This window comes from Protopterus annectens, chromosome 1.part0, assembly GCF_019279795.1.
Source record: "Protopterus annectens isolate FY-2018-M chromosome 1.part0, PAN1.0, whole genome shotgun sequence".
Lineage (NCBI taxonomy): Eukaryota > Metazoa > Chordata > Ceratodontiformes > Protopteridae > Protopterus > Protopterus annectens.
Window position 1 is genome coordinate 1,400,611,862 of NC_056725.1, and position 11,476 is coordinate 1,400,623,337.

An 11,476-nucleotide genomic window follows, 5' to 3' on the forward strand; every position below is an offset into this window, starting at 1 on the left:
TAGTAGAAATAAGCATTTATGAGTAAGATTGGGTGTGGATGTATAAATTTGGAAAAATAACTTGTTTAATTTCTACAGGTGTAGTGTGGTGTATCTCCTCAACTCTGCTCCAAAATGATATGCAAAATTTAGTTATTCAAGGGCAGGTCCAAATGATATGCTCCCAGGAAGGGCTGCTGTCTGGCTGATTACAATGCCAACAGCCCAAACTAGTCAGAAATCTTGTCTGACATAGTATCTATAGTTATGAACAATAGTTTTTAAGGAGGCACTTCCATGGAAAGGAGAGGATGTGTTTTTCCTAGGAGATTAGAATATGTGCACAATTTCTTGTTCCACCCCTTCCCTGCTAAGTATTTCCAAGTTTTCTGGATGTACACATTTTCATGATCACCCCTCCGGCAGTGTGGCACTTTTTGTAGATGACTTGTTAATATATATTGTGTCTAACCCATCACCAGATTTATCCACATCTTGGTATGTTTTATAAAAATGGCAATCCCTTTCTGGATAAAAAAAAAAAAAAAAAAACCTTCCTGGGAACATATCTTTTGGACTTGCCCTCTAATAACTAAATTGTGCATGTCATTTTTGGAACAGAGTTGAAGAGATACACCATACTACAGCTGTAGAAATGAAAACATCTTTATCATAATAAAATTGTGTAAGGATACCATTATGGCAGAAATGGATAGGCGAGTGTCATCTACAGGTTGTAAAAAGTCATTAATATTAACTGGAAAATAATTCAGAATTGATGACTCTGTAGATGCAAACATCTACCCATAGAAATAGCCCAAGATGGAGGTGAATGTGGCCTATATAAATAACCAAAAAGCCTAACAACGCTAGTGTGATGTGTTACCACTAGATTATGTAGGTGAATACCGCCATGTGTCTATGTGGAAGTAATGAGCACCAAATGATCCTCTTGGGATAGAGGCTGATCAAAGGAATCGTCTTCTCTGTAATGGATATGACTTGAATCCTCATTAGAGGTTTTGAATAACATAGAATAGTTTAGGACAAATCGCCATCCTAAGCAAAAAAAAGTTTAATTTCAAATAAAATATTCCATATTGCCCATTCCCGAAGATAACCAGCTATCTATTTGGTGTGTTGTAGATCTAACATTAACATCACTAGTTTCTGCAGATGACTCAGCCAAACTAAATACCTAGATACTTAAAGGATGGTGAGTTCAATTTAAAATTATATTGTAACTCCTGAAAATGTGACTGAATCATCCCTTGGTACATTAATACTGATTTAAAAGGGTTAGGTTTTTATCCAGAAAGGGAAGGGATTACCATTCTTACAAAACATCCCAAGATGTGGATAAATCTTGTGATGGGTTAGACACATATATTAACAAGTCATCTGCAAAACGTGCTACACTGCTGGAGAGGTAATCATGGAAATGAAATATCAACCTGAAGATTAGCACATGGGGCTTGAGCCAGGGGTTCTATATCTAAAATAGATAACAATGGTGCCAGGGGCAGCCTTGCCACACACCTTTAGGGAAAAAGTGGCAGATATATGGACTGATCCTAACTACTGCTATTGAGCCCACATTCAGAGCTTTCATTGTCTCAGTTAAAGGGGGGAGGGTGGAATAGCTTTGAGACTTCAAATAAATACCCCCAGTTAGTATTATCAATTTTTTTTCCACAGCTACTGCTAATAGAGCCCAGGGGGTGGGCAGGGTGCTGCAAGCAGCTCTGTTCAAACTATAAAGCTGCTCACAGTATATGGCCGCAAAATGTTCAATATTTAACAACATTTGCATGATCTGGATATATAACAGAAGGGATCCCACATTCCCATATAACTCCTGATAACTGTATTAAGAAATCGGTCTATAATTTGTGATAGATATTGGAACTAAAAGTGACCGTTTCCATGAAGGGGGAACACCTAGTTGAGAAACTGCCAGTTAACACATATCTACAAAAAGTTTAACAGCTACAGGTGGAAGTTGTTGATAAACTTCTGCAGGTCTGGCCATCGCTCCATGGTGTTTAGTTTGTTTTTAACTTTTTTGATTGAGGTTACCTCTTATCTTGTAATAAGATTAGTAAATAACTATGCAAGTCTGCGTCAGGGTGGGTAGTTGTGTGAAAATGTGTGAAAGATTTGGATGTTGCAGGGGTTTATCTAGGTAACGATCTACTTTTTGTAGCTCTTTTGGTAATGCATCCTAAATTTGTGTAGTATAGTGTTAAGGGTCATGCTTCACCTGTCTTATTACAAATACAAACTGCGAGGAACATGTGTTGAACTAGATTCCTTCTGCACTTCCTAGCAAGGCTAGAGGAAAGCTGAGTCAAAACCTTCTAATACTCCAGGCATCCATGGCAATTTGTTTTCCTGTTAATAGTATCTTGGATTTTACTTTTAATGTCATGTAATGCCTTTGAAAGGGTCCTGGTCCTATTTTTATGAGAGGATTCTTGTCTTAGAGCTAGACCATTCTGGTCTGGTAGGGATTAGAATGCCATTGTTTCTTAAGGCCCGATGTCCATGTTCTAAGCTTGGCATGTAGGGAACACTTACAGGCATCCCAGAGGAAATGAGGCGAATAATCAGCTGGATCTCGAGCCACAAAAAATTCCTGTGAGGCCTCTTGTAAATATTTTGAGAATTCCGGGCATCTACTGTAGTAGTAAGGATAAAGTTTCCATATTTTTGGTGGTAAGATATCCCAGGTATTTAGTGTATATTCTAAAGCATCATGATTTGGAATATGGACATGGAATGAGGTTAAGATCAAATTAGGAGACCAAAAGGGAACAGTCTACACGTATTCTGGTGGCTGTACCGAGGTGGGTGAATAAAATGTGGGTTGAATGTAAGAGGATCTCATACAAATGGCTAGGTTTCCCATAGACATACCATCGAGTCATGATATAATAAATTTTGCCACAGGGTTAAAAACAATGGCCTGTCAGCTGTGGTATCATTGGTTCCAAACAGGCAATTAAAATCTTCAGCCTGGATAAGTGAGCCATTACTATTATCCTGGATATAATGGAAAAACAGTTAACTTCACTAACTGTACTGTTGGGTGAAGATATAAAGATACCAGAGTGATTACCATCCCATTCAATCTAAAAACAACTCCTGCTACTTCTCCTCCTGCATGGCAGAAACTGTTTACGAGATGGAACTGTGAAAGGTTGTTCTTTTTTAATATAGCTATCCCCTTATGCTTAGTGATTGAATATGAAGTGAATGTCAGCAAATTAATATCTCCACAAGGCAAGTTTTGCATGTTCAGTAATTGAGAGATAGGTCTCCTGCATCAACAGTGTATCCGGTGATAGTGTCCTGACCCATATCCTGAACTGGGCATGCTTGACTGGAGAATATATGCCATTAATGTTAACATTAGTTTTACCTAAGCTAGTAGGATGAAATTATGTTTTATAATCTGTCAGCGTGCTCAACACTTTGCCCTATTTAATAAATAAGATGGTAATTAGATGCATGAAATATGATGCAAAAAAAGGATACTGTTATGTGGGCTTCAGAAAGATGTATCAAAGCAAAAAGAGAAGAGCTAAGCTCATAATATAGCACATTTCGAATAAATAGTTGAAACCAATACAGCATTGTCAATGACTTTATGTAAAAGTACTCTGCATAAACAAGTTGAAATTTTCTAAATACAACCAAACACCTATGTACACAGACTTTTTGTTTGTCTCCCAAGGTTTAAGTGAAAAATCATCCCTTCGATGCCCCTTGGTCATGGTGGGACTGCTGCTGAGACCGAATCTTGATATACCAAGGCCTGTTGTGATCTTTACAAATTTGGAAGGGTTATAATGTGACCTTTTAAAGCTCTGTCCCATTTAGGTGTTACTGCAGACCAGTTTATATTGTCTTGGAGGGTCACAGCAGTTTTTTCCTTTAAGTATACAACTTCTTCCTCTAATTAATGGAAAATATGTGGATCATCAGGTAGTATCATTTACAATCTGGATAAATACTAGCAGTTATCTCCTTCTCTTTCAGGCATCTCAATAGTGATGAAAAATCATTGCCAGATCGGATTTTGCACCACAAATAAGTAAAGTCTTTGTTTGCCCAGGCAGCTTGCAAAACTTTCTCATTTTGCTGAGAGGACAAAAAAAAAGTATCTCCGGTCATGGCATTTAATGATGATTGGTGGGAGCGAGGGCTAGCAGTTGATGTGCTTTCTCTAACATCAGCTTGGTTGAGAAGTCCAATTCCAGGGTAGTTGGTAGCTATAACTGAAGGATACGCATCATGTCTCTTTGTTCCAATCCCTCTTGCAGCCCTGGGGTCCTGATGTTATTCCTGTGATTTCTACGTTAATAATTCTGCAAGCGATCATGCAGTGCTTGTGTGAAATCCAATAAAAAGGTTATTTGGTGTTCCAGTTCATCAAGCCATGCCGCTTGTTCTTCAAATGTGTGTTCAAAAGCATTTGTAAGGTCTAACACTCCAGCCACAGTCTTTTTAATTTCCTGCTCTTGAGATCTAAGAGATTCTTGAAAGAGCTCCATTGAAAGGGTGAGCAGATTAATAGATGCCGCTAAGGCCAATATATGTAGGCTGCAGTCATGCTGCATTGATATGTTGCTGCTGAAGAAGAAGAAGATGTGGTTGTTCAGAAGTATTTTCCTTTGGCTGCTCTATGGTAGGTATAGGGCCCATAGTTGCTGCCGTAGTTGTCTGCTGAGGAGCTAAAGCACAAAGTATCACCATTCCCTTTCTCTTTTGTAGATTGCTTCTTCATAGGTGTGTAATAGTCTAACAACCACAAGGGCTTTATTAAGCATAACCATGCAACCCAAATATCTGACAAGTTCTGGTACCCTTGATGAGTTTAAGCAGGGGGTTGGGAGATGAAATTTACAAGCAGGGGCCTGGGAGATAAACCACTTACAGGCTGCCTGTGTTCATTAGAGACATAGGTACCAAACCAGGGATGAATTTCTTGCAAGGAAGTGGTATGGGATTTTGCCTATGGTGATTTGAATATTGAGAAACTCAAGTGCTTTGTCCTGTTTGACCATCCATGAGGTATATTTATTTTTTATGTAAATCGAGACACCTCCACCTTTAGTCCCTGTCAGTGTAGTAACTAGTCTAAATGTGTGGAAGGCATTATAGCCTTGCACTGTCTGTGTGCTCTCCGCAGCTTTAAACCATGTCTCAGTGACTTCACATGTCAGCTTCTATAGAGTGAGGAGAGTTTGTAGGGAGTGGGAGTTGTTTTGTTCAGTCTCCTAGCACTGAACAGTAATAACCTTAGATTTGCTTGTTTTTGATTTGCAATGTCGGAAGTACTTTCAGTTTGGCATTGCCTAGACAAGGCATTCTGGGAGAGGACATTGTTTTAGCTGATATTCAAAAGCCAAGAGGAGAGAAGTACAGACAATCCCTGGCAAAGCAGCATGGTCTGTTGACCATCTCCTTCCATGCTGACATGTGCCTCTTTAATAATTGGCTTAGTTTCTGGTGTCATTCTAAAGTCAGTCATCTTCTGTTCGTATTATGGCATCATCCCTGTAGAAGGTACAATACTGCTCAATGCTAGGTTCATAGCAGCCTGGGGCACACATTCCAAGAGCTCCTTGATGTCTCTGTTCATTTAGTCTAGGAGTAAGTCTTGGGTCCTTTACACCCACATGGACTATGACCGAGTATGATACACATAGGTCACTGGACCACAAGTGTGTGTGTGTGTGTGTGTGTGTGTGTGTGTGTGTGTGTGTGTGTGTGTGTGTGTGTGTGTGTGTGTGTGTGTGTGTGTGTAGTGTGGTAGATTCTGGCCCCTAATAAGCAACTGACCGTGACTTTCTCCTTATTCAGCCTGGTGAGAGGGACATTAGTGTGTCTCACAATGGAGTCTCCAATGGCCAGAATGTTGGATTGTGTGGTGGCTTGCCTTACAGGCTTAGTAATAAAGGCTGCATGAGATCTGTCTGTATGTGTTGATGTAGGTGTTGTTTTGAAAGAGTGCATTCAGAGTTGCTGAGGATATTTGTTATGTACTCTTCATCAGGAATATCTTTGGAGTTTAGGAAGGTTACATTTAAGTGCCACATCATATGTCGGTCTATGTTTCTGCTTTGAACTGTGTTTAATGGGTGTAGCGTGTATACTGCTGACAACCTGATTGACATTAGGACTCCTTTTATGTGAGAGCTTTGCTTCCAGTGACAGTGAGTAAATACATCTCTTGTATCATATCACATTGTTTTAGAATTAACTGTTTGACAGTAAATATGAGGCAATTTCTACATTGCCTCAGGATGCCCATATCTACCAAGCTAGTAATGGAGATAGTGGGAAAGTTCATATCCATGGCAACCGGCCCTTTTTTTATTGATTAGATAGTTTAAGTGAGAATATAATGTCAGGACTATCTCGTTGGCAACTCTGGGGGCAGTGCTTGTCACTGCAAACTAGTTGCTCTGTCTACAACTAGGTATTGAGGGGAAACTGAGTAGACCCTGATGATTTGTGGATGATGTATTTAGGGAGATATTCTGAAGTTAGCTTAGACAGCAACTAATCAAGCGGTACTTACTCAAAGAAAGAATTAGCTTTGTCAAGAATGATGAAAAGTGGAGATTCACCTGAATGGCTACTGCTAGTGCTGGTCTCACCACAGCTTCACACTTTTGGGGTACAATGCCCCTTTTCTTTTTCTCTCACCAGGAGAAAAAAAAAGTAGCACCAATGCCAAGATGAGAAGTAGGCCACAGGCTCTTTGGTGATTAACAATCTTGTCCCAGATGATGCAAGGGTCTGTAGACTTGTAACATTTTCCTGGTAGACGCCTTCAATAGTAACCAGACCAGTTAGGAAGGTCCAACACAAACAATCGCTGCCCAATCAGAAACAGTCAGGAATGAATGCAATATGCTCCTTCTCTCACCAGGAGCAAAATATAAGCCCAAATTCCAAGCTGATACCTATGAAGCAGATATTAGGCTTCTGGTGATCATCAGTCTGCAGGCAGTAATGTCAGTCTGCTCCTTGTCTCACCAAGAACAAAACAAAAGCACTAATCCCAAGATGACTTCTGAGAGGCAGAATGTGAGCTATTTTCTACTTCCCTCTCCCCCCTGAAATGCCCTATTCAATTATGTACGCAGCACAGCCCTCCTACCTTTTTTCTGCTTGCAGTAAAACATGATGGTTAACAAATAAAGTAACTATTCTTGTCTTCAGTTGCTAGACATGTCTATTTTAATGATGGATTACTTTACTTCTTTGGTCTTTAGTCTAAAAATAGGTTGTGTATACTTTTGCAAACATTGCAAACACAGATACATGTATATGTAGTGTGATTTACGCATGGGTCTGATTAGAAGCAGCAGTTCACGTGAAGACAGCATTTTATTCACACTAATTACCTAAGCCTTTTTTCCCCCACAGACTGATGTTTGTTTATAGTTACTTAGTAAATCTCTAGATTTGAATACTTTATTGTTTTTCTTACTATTATTGTGCTCTGTAGTGCAATTGCTTGCAGCTCTTTGTTTAGGTAACAGTTGCATCACAGACAGTGTTGGGCAGTTTATTGCATTTATGTATTTATTCTTTCACTTTATACTTTTTTACCTATATTGCATACAGTACAAAGACTTTGGATGCCTGGGGTTGTACACTGGTCAATGAGCATAGGAATGGTATTCTACCAACTGTTTGTAGAGGAAATGTTAACCTGTGCCTGTTCTGAGACTCATTATGCAGTCATAGCAATTCAGAACTTGCAGTATTTCTCAAAATGTCCAGAATTTCGGTGAATGATATTTTTGCATCAGGTTTTCGATCTGTTCATTATGAAATTTATAGTTTTGTGGCAAATCACTTGAAGACTGCATTCACTGCATAATCACTGAAATAAAATGCACTCTAATACAAAAGCTGTTTAAAGCAAATTACGTGTTGATGGGGGGATACTGATTTGAGTTGGACTTTAATTTTAAACCACACAGTCCACAGACTCTACAATTCAGCTCCAGTTCCTTGGGGATGATGTTGATATTTATTATTCTGATAAAATTAGTTTCTTTCAGCAATAAACAACTGTAAAATACAAGATCTTCTGCTTTTTACTCTAAGTATAAACATCAGCAGCTTGCGAGTCCTAAACTATAAATGTTGTATTCTGCTATCTCTAATGACTGAAATTACAGTTCATTCAGCTTTATCATTTGGGGGTGGAAAGCCTTACTTCCATCCCGACTTGATGCAGGCACAGCCTTTTGTGTGATAAATAAGCAATTAACTTTAACCAAGTTGAATTATTTCATTTTGAATACCTCCAAGTGAAACAAATTGCTTGAATGACGAGATGATATTGACCATTCTAAGAAGATGAGTTTTGTTTGGCTGTTGTCAGTTATGCAATTGCAAGTTAAAAGAATTCTGCTATGTAACACATAGATGGGAGACAGCATTTTTATTAGGTACCAGCCATACATCTTTTATTTTTACAGCAGGCACAAAACAAGAGTCATAGCTGGGTACCCAAAATGCAGTTTAGTGGAAGCACTTATTTCTGGTGCCCATGTAATTATTTTCAACAAATAGATAATTTACAAAAAGTACATTTTGCACCAGCAAATGTACTTTAGTCTTGTAAGTGCTTGTTTAAAGGAAAACTTTTCCTTACAACTAAAAGAAAATCTATTTTTTCACTCTCTGTTTTCTGAGTTATTTTAGCATCTCAAAATTACTGTGACTGCTACTTATAGAATTTTAATGTTTTCTGCAAAATGGTTGTTAATGGGGCTTGACATATCAATGACAACTTATTTTTCTTTAAGCGTTTCTCTTTCCCATAATCCCATTTCAAGGCTGCTTTATACGAGTCATGCCAGACATAAGGAAGTAGTGGTGTATTCGCATTCCAATTACATATAATGAGATTAGTGTCAGTCACTGTTTTCTTGTATACTCTCTATAACAGGGCAGCTTCTTTTATTTTTAAATGGCCGTCATTTGTGCATGTCTCAGGGCTTGCTTTACAGCTGCAGCCAAAACAATCGCTAATTGTAGGCCTTTGTTCAAAGTATCTTTTTGTAGTCCAAGATGAATTAATAGCCCCTTCCCCTGCACTTTGGTAAATGTGCTGATACTTTACAAGAATTACACGAAAAAATATTTCTGCTTTTTCTCTAAGTGTCACAGACATCTTTGATACTACATTCAAGTTATCTGAAAATGTAAAGTAGTATAAACAACAAACATGTACAGTTTAAATCTTAACATTTCAGTACTGTGATGCTAAGTATATACATTTGTCAAAAGAGGTGACATCTGCCTTTGAACCATTGACTGATCTAATTGCTTTGTTTTGCTATGAAATACACAGCTACATTGGAAGCAGCTGTGAAACAGTGTGGAACAGTGTAAGTTCTCTTCCTCTCTGCAATAACAACAATGGAAAACAGCTTCACATCTCTGTCTTGTTTGCAGCATGAGCGCCTGCTATAAATTTTTCTGTGTCTGTGGTATGTCATGCAGGTGTAGAAAAATTCCTCTGCAACTTATGTGAGAAGTTAAGCTTTAAAAAAACAGTGAGCAGTCTTTCCCTTCCTTTGATACCAAAGTGAGGAAATGAATGTTTTAAAAAGTACAAGCAGGTTTCAGACACCTACACAGTACTAGAATCGTATTGTAGGGAGAAAAGCAACCTAGGAGTTGAGTTAAACTGTATGAGATGCTGGAGTTTTCCTTTAAGGCTGTAGACAGAAAAAAATTTACTAAGTCTGAAAAATACATTGCCTGGTATTACTGTGTTAGAAAAGTTTTGTTTCCCAGATGTGTAGGTTGTTGAGTTGTTTCAGAGAAAGTACATTTTATTGAGGCATGGCATTTGATCACCTTTGCTTCCCTGCAGTTCTTTCAGCTGAACTGGTATCGTTGATTTGCTGGATAGCTGCACTGTATGCATTAAATATATTGAACAGTGTGATCAAAAGACTGTGACTGCATGTTTGTAAAGTTCACACTTGGCTTGTGGTTGTGTGATCATACAGTTAGTATATGTTACTTAGGGGGGTATGGGACATGCTGTTTTGCCACAGTCCCTCTGTTTTTGGGGAGCAGCGAGGCAAAGCACTCCTTTCCAGAGGTACATATTATTTGTTTTGTTTTTGTATTAAAACACAAGACATAAAGAAGTTGTAGTTATAAGGAAGTGTAAGTTAGTGCTTGAGAGGCATTTTGATGGCTCTTAAGTTCTGTGATGATTCAGTGGATTGGTTTTGACAATTAGAATTTCAATGAACAGGAGTTCATATTTGTGATATGAACCTGCATTTTCATACACGAACCACTTTTACCATGTTGATCACAAAAAAAAAAAAAAAAACTGCTAGAGCAATGTTTACAAAATAGTATCACTTTGCCTTGTTGCCTTTTCTTATACAGAAAACACAACTGAAATCTGTTTGTGTTTCACTGTGGATTCCATAATGTCAATTACAATCTGCAGCACTAAAGTGCAATCTGAACTGGACTATAGTTGAAGATGTGAACTGTTTTTAGTGCTGTCCCCCTGTCTTCCTAAAGCTATTCTCTCACACTTGTTTAGCATGCAAGCAAATAGACTGCAGTCCACATGACTGGCTACAGGCACTTCTCCAGGGATAAAACACTGCATCTCATCAGTTTCAGAACTGTTTAGTACCATCCATCGAATAAAATATTTGACTCGTCTAAGTTTTATAGAAATAGAAAATCATCATGTCATAGAACCTTTATACACGCATGCGGGCTTACACACACACACACACACACACACACACACACACACACACACACACACACACACACACACACATACGCATACATACAGAACAATGTCTGTAATTAGATATTTGATTATTAAAGAATCATATTTTAAATTGAGGGCATGCAGACTCCACACAGAAGACACTCTCGGCTTGGGTTGGGAGTGCCTTCTGTGTGGAGTATGCATGTCCTCCCCGCGGTCGAGTGGGCATTCGAAAGACATGCGTTGAATGGGCGTGCCTTTGTTGAAGGTTGGGCGTCGGGTTGGCAACTCGACACCATAAAAACTAACTGCCAATCATTAGCGGACCGGAGTTCTGCTGTGGCGACCCCTAACCGGGAAAAGCCGAAAGACCAACAACAACAACATTTTAAATTCAGGTTGAGCTTAACTTTTCATTTGACTTGGTGTATCATTTTTTTCCTGGCAAGGCATCTCTATTGAGAATAAATGCCATTAATTTGTAATGTGCATTGACCTATTTTGGCAGTCGATTCTGCGGTAAGCACTTTTACTAAACAGGTTGCATAAGGAGATTTCCAACATGTATGTTTAGAAGCAGCCTTAAAATTAGTCAGTGACTCTCTCATTGTTTTCCGCTAAGTATAGGTGCTCTGCTATGTTTCCCTTTGTCCCATGTAAACCTCCTTGCAACTGACCTCACACTGTTACTGTATGGTT

The 11,476-nt window shown here is 38.7% G+C and overlaps 1 protein-coding gene across 4 annotated transcripts in view; it reads left to right on the forward strand.

The window, feature by feature from the left end:
* The window catches only part of CCHR1.PART0H19orf54 (chromosome chr1.part0 C19orf54 homolog), a 419,506-nt gene that overhangs the window by 53,635 nt on the left and 354,395 nt on the right, over nucleotides 1-11,476 (forward strand). The gene's annotated exons all lie outside the window — the stretch shown is intronic.